Genomic DNA, 18,592 nt, shown 5'->3' with positions numbered 1-18,592 from the left:
CATTCTTTTTGATGGCTGAGTAGTATTCATTCCATTATGTGTATGTACATCTTCTTTATCCATTCATCAGTCAATGGACACTTGGGCTTTTGGGTTTCTTGTCTTCTTGATTTTAGCCATTGGTTTTAGAGAGAATTTGAACACATAATGAATATAGTGCTGAGAAAAATTAGTGAAAGATATGGACCTAGTCTTCAGCAAAATGACAATCCGGTAAAATGTAAGAATAATATTACATGTTCATTAATTTTGAAAGTTACTTGATTTTCCCTACCAAAAATGATGTAGTCTTATGATTTTGTTAAACTAGTTAAGGAAAGTGAAATATACTTTTACTATGTGTATTTCTATAAAAAACAGGACTTTCAATAAGAAATTGTTTGCCATCAAAGGCTCTAAATTACTTCAATTTATTTTCCTTCACCTGGTTTACAAAAAAAAAGGAAGAAAACTCAGGAAAACACTAAAGACAGACAACGCTCCCCCCATTTATCACAAATAGCATAGTCTATGTATGCCATGTTTTCTTAAATTTAACTGATCCTTAGGTATCATTTTTTTTTTTTGACAGGGGCACACTTTATTGGGGAGAGAGTACTGCATGTGACCAACAGATAAAGGCAGCCTATTGGGTATCCTGTACATATGCTCAAAAAGGTACAAAGGAGATTTTGCTAATAAAGAGCAACTAGAACATGGATTCCTCTAGGCAGCTTCCCCAATCTCATCCATCTAAGATGTGGGGACAGTCCCAGCCATTTCCCTGAAGTTAACTGTGGTCTGATAGAGATAGAGCCTCTCAGGGATGCCTTCTTGTTGTTTATAAAGAACATTTTCTTTAGATTTTTTTAAGTCTTCATTTGTTAGTTTCATTCTATGTTCTCTCAAGGCCATTGGATGAGCTTCTATATAAATTGCCTTGACTTTGGCAATGAGAGGTCATCATTAGCCATGATCAAGTTGTCCAGGTTTATGTCATTGGCCAGTGTCAGCCTGTTTGTTTGGATCTGAAAGAAGCACTTCTTAGTCTTTTCATTGGGCAAGGGAGAACTCCATCTTCCTGCCAATGCAGCCTGATCTGACAAGTGCTGGATCCAAAGTTTCTATCAGTTTGTGGCCATGATAACTTGCATGTCACCCCTTATATCAAATCCATCCAACTGTTTCAATGGTTCCAACATGGTTCATTGAATTTCTCTCTCACGACTGGAATTTGAGTCTTATCTTTTTGTCCCAATGGCATCAATTTCATCAATAAACACAATAGATGGTGCATGTTCTTCTGCAACTCAAAACAATTCCTGAATGAGTTTGGACCCGTCACCTAGGTACTTCTGGATAAGTTCAGTGTCAACCACTCTCAAGAATGTGGCTGAGGTTTGGTTTGCTACTGCTTTAGCTAATAAGGTTTTGCTTGTGCTTGGCAGATCATCTAGAATGACCCCCTTTGGGGGCTTCATATCCAACTCTTCATAATATTCAAGATGAGTGACAGGAAGCTCCACAGATTCCTTAATTTCCTGGATTTGGTTGTCCAACCCCCCAAAATCAGCATAGGTTTCCGGGGGGGGGGCTTTTCTACCTTCATCCCTGTAACCAAGGGATCTGTGTCATCCATGAGCACCTCTATGTCTTGTGGTTAAGCAGGACTGAGCAGCTTGGTTCCAGCAGACCCTTGTCTGCAATGGAAAGAATGCTGATGTAGTGTTCTGAGCCTACAGATATAGACACAATGGCATGGTTGTCATCAATGATCTTTTCAAATGTTCCTACCTTTCGGGTCCCCCTCAATCATCAACCTTTGATCTTTCCTCCTCTTGCTTTTCTTCTAAAGGCTTCATTTGTTCCTGATTTCTAATGAATTCTTCCTCCATGAGAAGATAATCTTTAATTCTCTCTAATTTCAATAATTTTAACCAGCACTGAATATGAGGTGTCACCAAGGGCAACTTGCTGGCAGCATCTGGTCCCTTTTTCTTCTTTTTCCACACCGTAGTTGGTACAGGAAGTTTGTAATTTTTTCTTGTCCTTGTCATCCTTCTTGCCACCTCCAGGGGGCCATCACCACCACTCTCACTGACCCATCTTGGTTTGGCCATCTAACCCAAGTATCATTTTTAAAAACATTTTCTGATAGCTTGATCATGTTTTATAATGGTAGTCTTATGACTTCCAATAAATTTCTTTTTCATTAAAAAATCTAATGATAATAATTGCAGTTGTTTTTCAGATAAACTTTGCCTAAAGTACACCCTTCATGTTATTTATATGGAAATGCCTATTTAATTACACAAGAATTATGTAATATATACTTCTTTCTTCAGTTAGTCAACTAAGGTTAAAGTCACTATGTACAGATTACTCTGTAATGCATAATGGTTGTAAAACATTCAAACAGTATAAAGAATGTTGAATTCTTACCATAACTCCACCCCTTAATAGTAATAGAAAATCCCTGTTAAGTATTAGGTATGTATCCTCCTGGAATTTTCATTCATATATAAACATATATGCACATGTTTTATGTAGGTAAAATTATGCCACACATGGCTTTCCTTCAATTTACTTGTTTTATGTTATATATTTATTCTTATTAAGTAAATAATTCATATATACTATAAAGACATAAAATCTGCTAAGTAAATTTGGAGGTTGCACCATAATCTTAAGATAAACAACTTTTAACAGCTTAGTATACATCTTTCCATAAATATATGGATATATATGTACATTTTTTCTTATAAAATATCATATTTATCTCATTGTGGACATCTTTTCATTTCAGTAAATGTAGATTTCCTTTTTTTTTAGGTTTATAGTGTTCTGTTTACCTATATGCTAAATTACATTTATTGAATTCCCTATTTACAAATATTTAGACTGCTATCAATGTTTGCTATTACAAATGAAGATGCATTTGACCTCTGGATAAATAAGGATACAAGGATTTTTTTTTTTTTTTTTTTTTAAATTTTTTTTTTCAACGTTTTTTATTTATTTTTGGGACAGAGAGAGACAGAGCATGAAGGGGGGAGGGGCAGAGAGAGAGGGAGACACAGAATCGGAAACAGGCTCCAGGCTCCGAGCCATCAGCCCAGAGCCTGACGCGGGGCTCGAACTCACGGACCGCGAGATCGTGACCTGGCTGAAGTCGGACGCTTAACCGACTGCGCCACCCAGGCGCCCCAAGGATACAAGGATTTTAATCGCAGTGTTTGTAGTTGCGTGTGTGTGTGTGTGTGTGTGTGTGTGTGTGTGTGTGCATGTGTATGTGTATAATCCTTTCACAGTTTTATGAGTGCCAAGGGGATCGAATTGGACAACACCAACTCTGTAGGCCAAAGCCTTGGCTATTTGCCATATGACAATGCTTCTTTTATATGTGACCATATGTACTTAGTAAATTGTGAGCAGAGCTTAGTATAGCAAAATTTAGATATTTATAAGTCCTATGAAATAATCTGTACACAAAAGAAAAGGAAAAGACAGCATTAGATATTTGAGATTTTTCACATGCTTAAAACTTTGTAATATTTCTGTAAGCAAACATAAGAAGTTTGCCCTTCAGTGACCACATTGATAAAATAAAGCTTTCATTGGATGTCTTCTTAATCATGCTGCTTATAAAGATTTCCAGGGCACTGAAAAAAGAGGAAATACTGAGAAAATTGTGTCCCATTGGTTGGACATGGAAAAACATCTTTTTGTCAGCCCTTCATAAGACTGAATTTAAATATGCAGTGTATGCATGTGCACTTGAACATATGAAAGAGTTAAAAAAATTGTGCCAGCAGATATATGATTATTACTTAATTTAATCCTGAGTATATAGGAAAATAACTTATTTGGGGAAAATCTATTTGATTAATGCCATCTCTTCAAGTTTTGAATCTGACTCACTTTCTTATAAACATGACCTATTAGCAAATTTGTGGCTTGGCAAAAAAAAAAAAAAAAAAAAAAATAGAAGAGTCTTACTACAATTCTGGCCAATGATCCTCCAAAACAATGAGTATTTCCATAGGAGAAATTCCTAGGAGTAAACATTTTTGAACCCAGGAATCTGTACTTAATTACCTCAGCACTCTTACTTGGATATGGACCACCTTTACTGTGCACTTATAAATACACTTTAATTTCTCATTTGAGCTTGGCTTATTATATTTTAATTCCCAGATCCCCACAGCATACAGTTATGGTAAGCATTCAGTAGATATATATGAGTTGCTTTGAAACTTGCTAAGTTATCTATTGATATAACATATACTTTTGTTAATTAAATGATGTCTTTGCACATGAAGAAAGTGACTATATTTGCATGATTTTGTTTGATCCAGAACCTAGAATGGTTTCCTTATTAAAACATGTTACGATACTGTTGTTGAGATAATATATTTCGTGGCTTAGTTACCCATATGGTAAAATCAGTGTCGAACTCATATCATTTGAGCTAAGAGAGAATATTATCAGCTGGATCAAACACTAAAACTACATGTGTTCCATATAACTTCTCAATGCTTCTGCCTATATACCTCATTGTTTGTACTACCAGAAAGGTAACTGAGAAAACGCATGTGGACCCATAGTCTAGAACTTAAAGGGTAACTTTCCAGTTAAGCAAAACTAGAGAAAATACAATATTTGGAGAAAATAACTGGAGAAGGGATACTCCTTTGTGATTTGAAATGTACAATATTATCAAATTTGTTATAACACTGAAATTTAACTGAATTAACTCATTTATAGTGAAGGGTAAATGGTGAACTACTAAAAAGAAACACAATGGCAGGTCCCTAGGTGGCTCAGTTGGTTAAGCATCTGATTCTTGATTTCTGCTCAGGTTGTGATCTCAGGGTTCATGAGATCAAGCCCAGCCTTGGACTCTGTGCTGACAGGGTGGAGCCTGCTTGAGATTCTCTCTCTCTCCCTCTCTCTCTGTCCCTCCTCTGCTTGCATGCACAAGTGCACAGGTGTGCTCTCTTGCTCTATCTCAAAGTAAATAAATAAACATTAAAAAAAAAGAAATATAATGGTTCTATGCACATAGGCCAGGTAGAGATAACACAACTTGAAAGTATTTTGGAGGATTGGATTTTCTGGTTTCTTTATTTATGTGTACAATCCTCATCTCTCATAGGTGTGAAGGCCTAATGTGACACATGCAAAAGTGTGACTATAAAAGGAAGGGTTTTGTTTCTTAAACATACAAACAGGATTATTTGCATATACTCAGTTGTTCTGATTTCCTCTTCAGAAGATGCATTGTTGCCAACATAGGCAGTTAGCCAGAGAACAGATAATGTGAGGAATAAAAACAGCTACCCCTCAATTATTTATTTTAATTTGCATTTATAAGCCCAGCCATATTACAGTCTCTTAATTTATATTTCAGTTGTACAGAGTTCTATAGGAGCCTGTGAAAGTGGACATAATAGCATCCTCTCCAGCCAATTCATTTATTTCTCAGAGAAGTAATGTGACCCTATTCATCCAGGTCCTTTTGCTTCTGATGTTCCGGCCTCTCAGAGGGCCACATGGTAACGCAATTCAGCTACCAATTCTGACAACTCTTCCCTAGCACTTTCCTTTTCCCAGAATGATTGTACTTTACTGCAAGAGTGAGCCAGAAGCACAGTGCTTTCCGTTTAGGAATTGTCACTTTTATACATTTTAACCTTTTCTTCATGCATTAAAGCACTAATGAGGTACTCAGCAGAGGTGTAGTAAGTAAAATTGAAGTCAGGTTTTTCTTTTTTTTTTTTTTTCAGAGTACCATTTATGTTCACTATAGGTTAAATCAAAGATAATATGTTAATATTTAATTCCTCATAACATAAATAGGATATAAGAAAGAAATACTAATTAAAAGAGGGATCTTTAAAGAAGAGGGACATATATGCCTTTATGAATAAATTTTGGGGGGAATAGGAGTTACCTAAGCAGTTTTGTGTAAGACAACCTAATCATAAAAACATTCAGCTGCATTGAAATATTAATGAATACCTTTAAGCATACAAAATACATTATGGTTCTATCCAGTGGGGAACTTTAGAAAATGTCAGGAAGTCAACCTTCTCTTACAAATGTTCTTAGAATAGTCTATAACCACACTGTCAAATTTACAATCACTTCCACCTGTGTTCCTGACCTCATCCCAGGTAATTTTCCCCAGGATTCTGTCCATTGATTATCCCCTGTCCATTCTCCCCCTCAATTTCCCCTTCTTTATAAGATACATTCCTATAGCCTATATTCACATGGTCAAGCATTTCCTATTTAAACAATAACATGAAATAAATCCCTCCCTCAAAGAAGTCACCTTGTCTTGCTATTTTCACTTCCCTGTTTTCTTGTCTAATCTTTAAAAGTCTATCTTCTCTCTCAGTTTCTATTTCTTCATCTTGCACTCTTCCCCAGGCCACTGTACTCTGGCTTCTACCTTTACCACTCTGTTCAATCTTATTTCATTAATAATAGGAATAACTTTCTCATGTAAGATCTTTATCTTAATAAACTTCTAGAAAACATGTGATAGCACAGATTGTCCCTATTTATCTGAAACTCTTCTTTAACAATTTCCACAGTATCTTTTGGTTCTTACCCTATTTCTCGGACCATTCCTGCTTAATCATGTTCAGTAATTGTCTCCCCCCAGCACATTCCATCTTTATCCTTAACCTATCACCTTATGCTTTACTGAAATCATAAAAGCCATCAGCAGAGAATTGCATCATTTACCCACAACCAAATCTACAAACTCACCTGCATCAGTATTCCTATTTCTAGCTTCCTTTTCATATCGTAAAAAGTTGACCTTTTCCTATTGAAAGCCAGTAACTTCTTTTTATTCTTTTTTTCAATTTATTTTTTTAATTTACATCCAAGTTAGTTAGCATATAGTGCAACAATGATTTCAGGAGTAGATTCCTTAATGACCCTTACACATTCAGCCTACGCCCATTCTACAGCCCCTGCAGTAACCCTCTGTTTGTTCTCCATATTTAAGAGTCTCTTATATTTTGTCCCCTTCCCTGCTTTTATATTATTGTTGCTTCTCTTCCCTTATGTTCATCTGTTTTGTATCTTGAAGTCCTCATGTGAGTCAAGTCATATGATATTTGTTTTTCTCTAATTTTGCTTAGCATAATACCCTCTAATTCCATCCGCATAGTTGTGAATGGCAAGATTTCATTCTTTTTGATAGCCTAGTAATACTCCATTGTGTGTGTGTGTGTGTGTGTGTGTGTGTGTGTGTATAATCTCACATCTTCTTTATCCATTCATCCATTGATGGACATTTGGGCTCTTCCCATACTTTGGCTATTGTTGATAGTGCTGCTATAAACATTGGAGTACATGTGTCCCTTTGAAACAGCACACCTGTATTCCTTGGATAAATACCTAGTAGTGAAATTGCTGGGTCATAGGGTAGTTCTATTTTTAATGTTTTGAGGACCCTCCATACTGTTTTCCAGAGTGGCTGCACCAGCTTGCATTCCCACCAACAATGCAAAAGAGAATCTCTTTCTCAGCATCCTCGCCAACATCTGTTGTTGCCTGAGTTGTTAATGTTAGCCATTCTGACAGGTGTCAGGTGGTATCTCATTGTGGTTTTGATTTGTATTTCCCTAATGATGAGTGACGTGGAGCATTTTTTCATGTGTCAGTTGGCCATCTGGATGTCTTCTTTAGAGAAGTGTCTATTCATGGCTTTTGCCCATTTCTTCACTCGATTATTTGTTTTTTGGGTGCTGAGTTTGTTAAGTTCTTTGTAGATTTTGGATACTAACCCTTTATCTGATATGTCATTTGCAAATATCTTCTCCCATTCTTTCGGTTGCCCTTTAGTTTTGCTGATGGTTTCCTTCACTGTGCAGAAGGTTTTTATTTTGATGAGGTCCCAGTAGTTCATTTTTGCTTTTCTTTCCCTCGCCTCTGGAGACGTGTTGATTAAGAAGTTGCTGCGGGAAAGATCAAAGAGGTTTTTGCCTGCTTTCTCCTGGAGGATTTTGATGGCTTCCTGTCTTACATTGAAGTCTTTCATCCATTTTGAGGTTATTTTTGTGTATGGCGTAAGAAAGTGGTCCAGGTTCATTCTTCTGCATGTCGCTGTCCAGTTTTCTCAGCACCACTTGCTGAGGAGACTGTCTTTATTCCACTGGATATTCTTTCCTGCTTTGTCAAAGATTAGTTGGCCCTAAGTTTGTGGGTCCATCTCTGGGTTCTCTATTCTGTTCCATTGATCTGAGTGTCTGTTCTTGTGCCAGTATCATACTGTCCTGATGATTACAGCTTTGTAGTATAGCTTGAAGTCTGGGATTGTGATGCCTCCTGATTTGGTTTTCTTTTTCAAGATGCCTTTGGCTACTTGGGGTCTTTTCTGGTTCCATACAAATTTTAGGAAACTTTGTTCTAGCTCTGTGAAGAATGCTGGTGTTATTTTGATAGGGATTGCATTGAATATGTAGATTGCTTTGGGTAGTATCAACATTTTAACAATATTTCTTCTTCCTATCCAGGAGCATGGAATCTTTTTCCATTTTTTTTTTTTTTGTGTGTCTTCAATTTCTTTCAAAAGCTTTCTATAGTTTTCAGTGTATAGATTTTTCACCTCTTTGGTTAGATTTATTCCTAGGTATTTTATAGGTTTTGGTACAACTGTAAATGGGATAGATTCCTTGATTTCTCTTTCTGTCGCTTCATTGTTGGTGTATAGGAATGCAACCAATTTTTGTGCTTTGATTTTATATCCTGCAACTTCGCTGAATTCATGAATCAATTCTAGCATTGTCTTGGTAGAATCTTTTGGGTTTTTCATATAGAGTATCATGTCATCTGCAAAGAGTGAAAGATTGACCTCCTCCTGGCCGATTTGGATGCCCTTTATTTCTTCGTGTTGTCTGATTGCAGACGCTAAGACTTTTAATACTATGTTGAATAACAGTGGCAAGAATGGACATCCCTGTCTTGTTCCTGACCTTAGGGGGAAAGCTCTCAGTTTTTCCCCATTGAGGATGCTATTAGTGTTGGGTCGTTCATATATGGCTTTTTGATCTTGAGGTATGCTTCTTCTATCCCTACTTTCTTGAGGGTTTTTATCAAGAAAGGATGCAGGATTTTGTCAAATGCTTTCTCAGCATCTATTGAGAGGATCATATGGTTCTTGTCCTTTCTTTTATTGATGTGATGAATCACGTTAATTGTTTTGTGTATATTGAACCAGCCCTGCATCCCACATATAAATCCCACTTGGTCATGGTGAATAATTTTTTTGATGTATTCTTGGATCTGGTTGGTTAATATCTTGTTGAGGATTTTTGCATCCATATTTATCAGGGAAATTTGTCTATAGTTCTCTTTTTTAGTGGGGTCTCTGTCTAGTTTTGGAATCAAGGTAATGCTGGCTTCATAGAAAGAGTTTGGAAGTTTTCCTTCCATTTCTATTTTTTGGAACAGCTTCAAGAGAATAGGTGTTAACTCTTCCTTAAATGTTTGGTAGAATTCCCCCTGGAAAGCCACCTGGCCATGGACTTTTTTTTTTAATTTTTTTTAATGTTTATTTAATTTTGACAGAGAGAGACAGACATAGCATGAGTGGAGGAGGGGCAGACAGAGAGGGAGACACAGAATCTGAAGCAGTCTTCAGGCTCTGAGCTGTCAACACAGAGTCCGATATGAGGCTCGAACCCACGAACTGCGAGATCATGACCTGAACTGAAGTCGGACGCTCAACCGACTGAGCCACCCAGGTGCCCCATGGACTCTTTTTTTTTTTTTTTTGGCAGAGTTTTGATTACTAATTCAAGTTCCTTACTGGTTATGGGTCTCTTCAAATTTTCTACTTCTTCCTGTTTTAGTTTTGGTAGTGTATATGTTTCTAGGGATTTGTCCATTTCTTCCAGATTGCCCATTTTATTGGCATATAATTGCTCATAATATTCTCTTATTATTGTTTTTATTTCTGCTGTGTTGGTTGTAATCTCTCCTCTTTCACTCCTGATTTTATTTATTTTGGTCCTTTCCTTTTTCTTTTTGATCAAACTGGCTAGCGGTTGATCAATTTTGTTAATTCTTTCAAACAACCAGCTTCTGGTTTCATTAATCTGTTCTACAGGTTTTTTTTTTTTTTTTTTTGGTTTTGATAGAATTAATTTCTGCTCTAATCTTTATTATTTCCTGTCTTCTGCTGGTTTTGGGCTTTATTTGCGGTTCTTTTTCCAGCTCCTTAAGGTGTAAGGTTAGGTTGTGTCTCTGAGATCTTTCTTCCTTCTTTAGGAAGGTGTGGGTTGCAGTATACTCTCCTCTTATGACTGCCTTTGCTGTGTCCCAGAGGTTTTGGGTTGTGGTATTATCATTTTCATTGACTTCCATATACTTTTTAATTTCCTCTTAACTTCTTGGTTAGCCCATTCATTCTTTAGTAGTATGTTCTTCAGTCTCCAAGTATTTGCTACCTTTCCAATTTTTTTCTTGTGGGTGATTTCGAGTTTCATGGCCTTGTGGTCTGAAAATACGCACGGTATGATCTCGATCTTTTTGTACTTACTTAGGGCTGATTTCTGTCCCAGTATGTGGTCTATTCTGGAGAATGTTCCATGTGCACTGGAGAAGAATATATATTCTGCTGCTTTAAGATGAAATGTTCTGAATATATCTGTTAAGTCCATCTGGTGCAGTGTGTCTGTCAAAGCCATTGTTTCCTTGTTGATTTTTTGATTAGATGATCTGTCCACTGCTGTGAGTGGAGTGTGTAAGTCTCCTACTCTTATGGTATTACTATCGATGAGTTTCTTTATGTTTGTGATTAATTGATTTGTATATTTGGGTGCCTCCACATTTGGCACATAGATGTTTATAATTGTTAGGTCTTTTTGGTGGATAGACCTCTTGATTATGATATAATGCCCTTCTGCATCACTTGATACAGTCTTTATTTTAAAGTCTAGATTGTCTGATATAAGTATGGTTACTCCAGCTTTCTTTTGTTGACCATTAGCATGATAGATGGTTCTCCATCCCCTTATTTTCAATCTGAAGGTATCTTTAGGTCTAAAGTGGGTCTCTTGTAAACAGCATATAGATGGATCTTGTTTTCTTGTCCATTCTGTTACCCTATGTCTTTTGACTGTAGCATTGAGTCTATTGACGTTTAGAGTGAGTACTGAAAGATATGAATTTATTGCCATTATGTTGCTTGTAGAGTTGGAGTTTCTGGTGGCCTTCTCTGGTCCTTTCTAATCTTTGTTGCTTTTGGTATTTATTTATTTCTATATATATATGCTTATAGTCCATATATATACTTTATATTCCATACACTATAAGTATAGTCCATAAACAAAAATATATATATTTTTTCATCTTTTCTCCCTTCTGAGAGCCCCCCTTAACATTTCTTGCAGGGCTGGTTTAGTGGTCACAAACTCCTTTAATTTTTGTTTTTCTGGGAATCTTTTTTATCTCTCCTTCTATTTTCAATGACAGCCTTACTGGATAAAGAATTCTTCGCTGCATATTTTTCTGATTCAGCACATTGAATATATCCTGCCACTCCTTTCAGGCCTGCCAAGTTTCTGTGGATAGGTCTGCTGCAAACCTGATCTGTCTTCCCTTGTATGCTGGGACTTTTTCCACTTGCTGCTTTCATGATTCTCTCCTTGCCTGAGTATTTTGTGAATTTGACTATGATATGCCTTGTTGATAGTCGGTTTCTATTGAATCTCATGGTGGTCCTCTGTGCTTCCTGGATTTTGATGTCTGTGTCTTTCCCCAGGTTAGGAAAGTTTTCCACTATGATTTGCTCACATAATCCTTCTACCCCTATTTCTCTCTCTTCCTCTTCTGGGACCCCTATGATTCTGTTGTTCCTTTTTAATGAGTCACTGATTTCTCTAATTCTTAAATCGTGCTGTTTTGCCTTAATCTCCCTCTTTTTTTCTGCTTCATTATTCTCTATAAGTTTGTCCTCTATGTCGCTGATCTCTGTTCTGCCTCATCGATCCTTGCCACTGCTACATCCATCCGTGATTGCAGCTCAGCTATAACATTTTTAATTTCATTCAATTTTTTACTTCCTTTATCTCTGCAGAAACGGATTCTAATCTATTTTCGACTCCAGCTAGTATGCTTATTATCATGATTCTAAATTCTGGTTCAGACATCTTGCTTGTATCTGTGTTGATTAAATCCCTGGCTGTCATTTCTTCGTGCTCTTTCTTTTTGGGTGAATTCCTTCGTTTTTTCATTGTGAAGGGAGAAGAGGAATTAATGAAGTAGAAAAATTAGAATTAAAAAATATTAAAATTAAAAAATTAAACACACACACACAAACTCTAATAAATGATGCTAGATCCTAGGTGTGTTTTGGTCTGGGTGTTGAAAGTGGTTTGACAGATTAGAGAAAAAAAGGGGGGAAAAGAAGGAAATCATTTGAGAATTTGAAAAACTGAATACACTGAAATAGACTAAAATGAGATGATGGGAGAAAAATAGAATTTGAAAAGATTAACACAAAAGTAAAGAGTATAGTACAAAAAATTAAAGAAAAATATTTTTAATAAAAATCAAAAATAAAAATGAATTTTTTCTCTTTCTGTATTTAAGAAAAGGAAAGGAAACAAAAAAAGAAAATAAAGAAATCATTTGAAAATTTGAATAAGTGAATACTCTATAGTAGACTAAAATAAAATGATGAAAGTAAAATAGAATTTGAAAAAATTTACATAAAAGCAAGAAATATAGTAAAAAAATAAAGAAAAATATTTTAATAGAAATTGAAAGTAAAAATGAAGTTTTTCTCTTTCTGCATTCAAGGAAAAAAAAAGAAATAAAAAAGAGAAAAAAGAAAAAGAAAAAGAAAAAAAGGAAATAGTTTGAAAATTCGTAAAAGTGTATACACTGAAGTAGACTAAAATAAAATGATGGAAGTAAAATAGAATTTGAAAAAAATTTACACAAAAAATATGGTACAAAATTACAGAATAATTTTTAATAAAAATTGAAAATAAAAATGAATTTTTTCTTTCTGTATCCAAGAAAAAGAAAAGAAGTGAAAAAGGAAAAAAAAAAGAAAATTGAATAGATGGACCTGCTAACAGATTGGAATAGGACTGAAATTACTTCATTTTCCCCTAGAAGTCAGACTATGTAGTGCTTTATAGTCCACAAACTAAGTAGGTGGTGAGGCTTGTGTTCTTGAAGAGTGAGGTTGGCCCAGTTGGCAGGGCTCAGTGCAACAGCTCCGTTATCCACTAGATGGCGCTGCTAGCCTATTGGGGTGGAGTGCTGTGGTGCTCCTAGGTGCCTATGCGCATGCTTGGGAGCTGTGAAAATGGCGTGACCCAGCTATCCAGTCTCTAGTATGGGAACTCTGTTCTCTCCAATCAGCAATCACGCACCCATCCTTTGTCTTCAGCTTTCGTCCACTCCCCGCTTCTTCACTGTCCGTGACCAAGCCCCAGGTTGTACCTCTATCCCGAGTTTTGTCTCAGATGCGGCTGTTTTCCCCGGGACCACCCTTCTGAAGGACTGTGGCTTTGACCCGTTCCACCCCTCTGCGGGAGGGTCTCACCGAGCAATGGCCAAATGCTGGCTGCACCCAGGAATGCCTGCTGGACTCTGGTGCTGCCGGTGCCCTGAGACTGCGGCCAAGTGCCTGCCCACCCCAGAAAAAGTTTGCGAGATAGTGTAGCAGCAGCTTTTCAGGGATTATGGAAAATCACAACACACATCTGGCACCAGGCTTCACTCTTAATGACCTTGTTCCAGCACCAGCAAATGTGGCTGTTTTCTGGGGTCTGCTGGGACCAGGTGGCTTCAACAGCCTCTACCAAATGTCCTTCCAGCAGTGGAACCGCTTTTCCCTGTGTGGCCTGAGAACCTCCCGGACCCCACTCTGTTCCTGGGGATTTGCCCTTCCCACCAGAGCACCACCAGGTATCCAGCTGCAGAGTTGCAGACTTTGCACTCCCCTTGTTTACAATCTTAATGGGATTTAAACCCTCTCCTTTCTCCTTTCTCCCTTCTCCCTTTTTAGTTTAGTTCCTGAGGCTGTTTCCAATTTTTCACTTTCTCTACAGCTGCTTTTGGGGAGGGGTGCTTTTCCTGTATTCTACCCACCACCCCTCTCCCCCCACCGGCCCCAGTCTCTGTCCTCTCTCCACCTGCAAAAGCAGCTCCCTGCCTGCCAGCTTCTCTCTCCCCAAGTTCACCTCTCTGCGTTGTACCTGCTGAATTCTGTGGTTCAGGTTATGATTGTTGTGTTAATCCTTCAATTAGTTTTCTAGGTGTGTATGATGGTTTATTGTTGGTCTGGCTGTATTTTATGGACACGAGACACACAAAAAACTTCCATGCTGTTCTGCCATCTTGGCTCCTCTCTCTTATTCCTCATTTTAATGGAAATATTGCTAACATTTCACTGCCATGTGTTATACTATGTTTGTTACCATTTTTTAAACTGTATTTTGAAGTACAATTTACATATTATAAAATTTGCATATTTCAATTGTATAATTCAATGTTATTTAGTAAATTTACTAAATTGTGCGACATCACCCCAATCCAATTTTAAAATGTTTCTATCACCCCACAAAGATCTCTCATGCACATTCTCAGTCACTCACTGTTCCCACTCTTAATGCAATGTGTCAGGTGTTGGTATCTTTCATTCCTTTTTGTTGTCAAATAGTAAAATATTATTCTATCGTATGAATTTACCATCTTTTGTTTATGGTAGGTACCCATTATCGATTTAAACTTGTTCACCTCTACTGTTAATTTGAGTGTGATTGTTCCTCCATTTTCCCCCTCCCCCTGCCCCCCAAAAAAGTGCTTTTATTATAGCACAGGGACAAGATCCGTGAGCAAAAAGAGCTGCACTGGCATTGCAAAGAGTAACTGATTATATATTTTTTAGTTAGTTGGAGGTTTGGGATAACATTAAGTCTCTCAGGAATTTGTGTATGTTAAAAGCAAGGTCTCCAGGACCTTGGAGGTTTAGCTATTGTTAAGATAAGGTTGCTTTTAGTCTTTAATGAAACATCAACCGTAAGGCAGCCATGAGCTCCTTGAGGAATGTCACACTCTGCATGTCTCAGGGATTTATCAGTGGGCTGCAGGTTGTAAGGAGACTTAATTTGAGCTACATTTTTCTTGCCTTTGTTTTCCTCATCATTTCCCCCCTGAACAACTTTGACCTTTAAATCTTTAAGGTTGCTGAAGGTGGAAGGGCTTATCTTCTGTAACTTCTTCCTGCTGAATAGGGGCATAGAGATGTCCCTATCTTTGGGTCAACATTGGTCCTTGGGGATGTAGCAGTTATTAAAGGCAAAGACAGCCAAATCCAAGGTAGACAGCATATATGAATCTCCTGGAATAGAAAAGATCATCTGTCAGCTTAAAGTTATGGCAGCGAAAGAGTCTCAGCACCAGGGGGAGAGACACTGGAGAAAACAGCAAAACATGATTAAAATTATTATGAGAAAAAGAAGCCCAATAAAAGATCTTTGATAGTTACCAAAATGAATGGACATTGTTAATTAACATTGTAAAATTCTGACAAAATATTCTACTTTTTTTGTGTGTCAGGAACCTTTGAATTAGCAAGAATGCATCTGTTTCTTATGCATATGACTTGTCCATACAAATCTTTTAACCCAGCTCATTCAATAGAGGTCTACATTTCTTCCATCATTATTAACTTACTTATGCTTTTACTTGTGATTCAATATCTGTAATTTTTCACAGAAAATTATTCAAATGGGGCACCTGGGTAGCTCAGTTGGTTAAGCATCTGACTTCTGCTTAGCTCATGATCTCACGGTTTGTGGGTTCAAGCCCCACGTCAGGCCCTGTGCTGACAGCTTGAAGCCTGGAGCCTGCTTCGGATTCTGTGTCTCCTTCTCTCTCTGCCCTCCCCCACTTGTGCTCTGTCTCTCTCTGTCTCTCAAAAATATAAGTAAACATTAAAAGATTTTTTAATAAAAAAATAAAAATAAGAAAAGAATGGGACACCTGGGTTGCTCAGTCGGTTAAGCGTCTGACTTTGGCTCAGGTCATGATCTCACGGTTTGTGGGTCCAAGCCCCACATGGGGCTCTGTGCTGAAGCTCAGAGCCTGCTTGGGATTCTGTGTCTTCTTCTCTCTCTGTCCCTCCCCCACTTGTGCTCTGTCTCTCAAAAATAAATAAAGGTAAAAAAAAGAATTTTTTTAAAAAAATATTCAATTAGTTTAGTTTTTTGTCATAGAGTTGCAATGGTAATATTATAATTTGTTTTAATGTTTATTATTTATTTTGAGAGAGAGAGAGCACACGAACTGGGAAGGGCCAGAGAGAAAGGAAGAGACAGAATCCCAAGCAGGCTCTGCACTGTCAGCACAGAACCCAATGCAGGGCTCAATCTCATGGAACTGTGAGATCATGACCTGAGCCAAAGTCAGATGCTAACTGAGCCACCCAGGTGCCCCTATAATTTTTATATTTAAAATCGTTCTGTAAGTTATATAATGCTCATTGTAAAACAAATACAAAATTATATAAAGACAGCAGTCATCTGGATTTTGAACACCCAGTTATAACAAATATTAATTTTTTTCAAACATTAACATTTTTATAAATATTCTTCCTCTCTATGATGATACATAAACCCCAAAACAAAACCTCACAAAGACACATAAACAGAACTTCAAATAAATGAGCTCAAAAGCATGCTGTACTTCTTAAACCTGATTTTAGCATGCAACAGTATCTTTGCAAGTCTATAAAAATATTTTTGAACATCTTTGCAAGTTTATAAAGATCTACAACGTTTTTTTTCAATTTCTGTACAGTAGTCTGTCATTTCCATATGCATATGCATATATCCTAATTTCCTTTACCAGCATCTCTTTTTGGATATTGTTTCTTATATTTAATCTTTAAAAAGTAACAATAAACAGCTTTATGCATACCTATTATCCTACTCTTAAAAGACTAAATTTTCATATTAGGGCTTAAAAAACAAATATTATGCATATTTTACATTTTTATATATGATTGCCATACTGCCTTCCAGAACTGTTTTGCCAACTTACATTCCTGCTGACAGTGTACAAATGAATTTGTCTTCATTATTGACTTAATTATATCTTTTCAACATTTTTTAAGTTAACCAATATTTTAGATAAATTATGTTTGTACTAGTATATACTTGATTATTAGTAAGTCCAAATATATTTCATAATTTAATAATGGTTTATATTCTTTTCATGAATTTTCTATTCACATCCTTTATTTTTATTAATTCTATTTAAAATTTTTTTGCTATTTGTTAAAAATATTTTCCTCAGGTCATCATTTGTCATTCAAAAATTACATAGTGTTGAACAGATCAAGTTTATTTTATTTTTTAAAGGTTTTCATTTTTTAGAGTAATTTTTGGTTTGTAGCAACATTGACTAAAAGGCATAGAGATTTTGCATATATCTCCTGCCCACACACATGAATAACCTCTGCCATTATCAACATCCCCTATGAGAATGGTGCATTTGTTACAATTGATGAACCTATATTAACATGTCTTTATCATCAAAAGACAATAGATTACGTTAGGGTTCACTTTTGGTATACATTCTATGAGTATGGACAAATGTATGACATGTATCTACAATTATAGTATCATACAGAGTAGTTTCACTGCCCTAAATATCCTCTATGCTCTGCACATTCATCCCTGTCTCTCCTTACACTCTGGCAATCACTGAAGTTTTTACTGCCACCATAGTTTTGCCTTTTCCAGAATGTCATATACTTGGAATCATACAATATGCAACTTTTTTGGAGTGGCTTCTTACACTTAATGATATGCATTTAACTTTACTCCAAGTATTTTTAAGACTTGATAGCTCATTTATTTCTAGTACTGAATAATATTTCATTGTCTGGATGTACCACAGTTTGTTCATTCACGTGCTGAGTAATATCTTGGTTTCTTCCAAGTATTGGAAATTGTGAATAAAGCTGTTTTAAACCTTTATATACAGATTTTTGTGTGGATATGAGTTTTCAACTGGATAAATTCATAAGAAAGATAGCAAGAGAAGAAGAAAGGAGCTACAAAACAGGCAGAAAAAATTAAGATGGAATTAGTAAGTCCTTACCTATCATTTGTTACTTTAAATCTAAATAGATTAAATGCTCATATCAAAAGGCATAGAGTAGCTGAATGTTTTTTTCTTTCGCACACCTTATAAGTAGCAGTTGATATAGTATGAGAAGGAAGAAATTTATGAATGCCTTTATTGGCACCATTGTTCATTAATGTCATCTCTGTAAGACCTGATTCACATAGAATAGGTATGTGTTATGAAGTTTGTGTCCCCTTATTCCTTATAGGCCTCAGGCACAGAAGTTGATTAAACTGGGAATAGTCTGTGGAGGAAAAATGTTTAGCAATGACTTGGTAATGGAATCTGTTCTAGTCATAGAATTTTTTACAGGTTCTCTTGGGAAAGTTAATATGACAATAGCACATTATATCTGCAGTAGTTTTATTTCACTGCTGAATGAGTTGCACTGTATTTATTTTTTCCATGCCTGAAAATTTAACTATTATTA

General features: G+C 36.4%; 1 pseudogene; it reads right to left on the bottom strand.

Annotated features, from left to right (window-relative positions):
- Positions 1 to 732: 732 nt before the first annotated feature.
- On the bottom strand, positions 733 to 1,988 carry LOC109250676 (26S proteasome regulatory subunit 4-like; annotated as a pseudogene).
- Between the last annotated feature and the right edge of the window lie 16,604 nt (positions 1,989 to 18,592).

Source organism: Panthera pardus, unplaced genomic scaffold (assembly GCF_024362965.1).
Source record: "Panthera pardus isolate Hobbes unplaced genomic scaffold, ASM2436296v1 HiC_scaffold_27, whole genome shotgun sequence".
In the NCBI taxonomy this organism is placed as follows: domain Eukaryota; kingdom Metazoa; phylum Chordata; class Mammalia; order Carnivora; family Felidae; genus Panthera; species Panthera pardus.
Note: the sequence above shows the minus strand (reverse complement) of the source record. Positions and strands in the feature narration are given on the sequence as shown.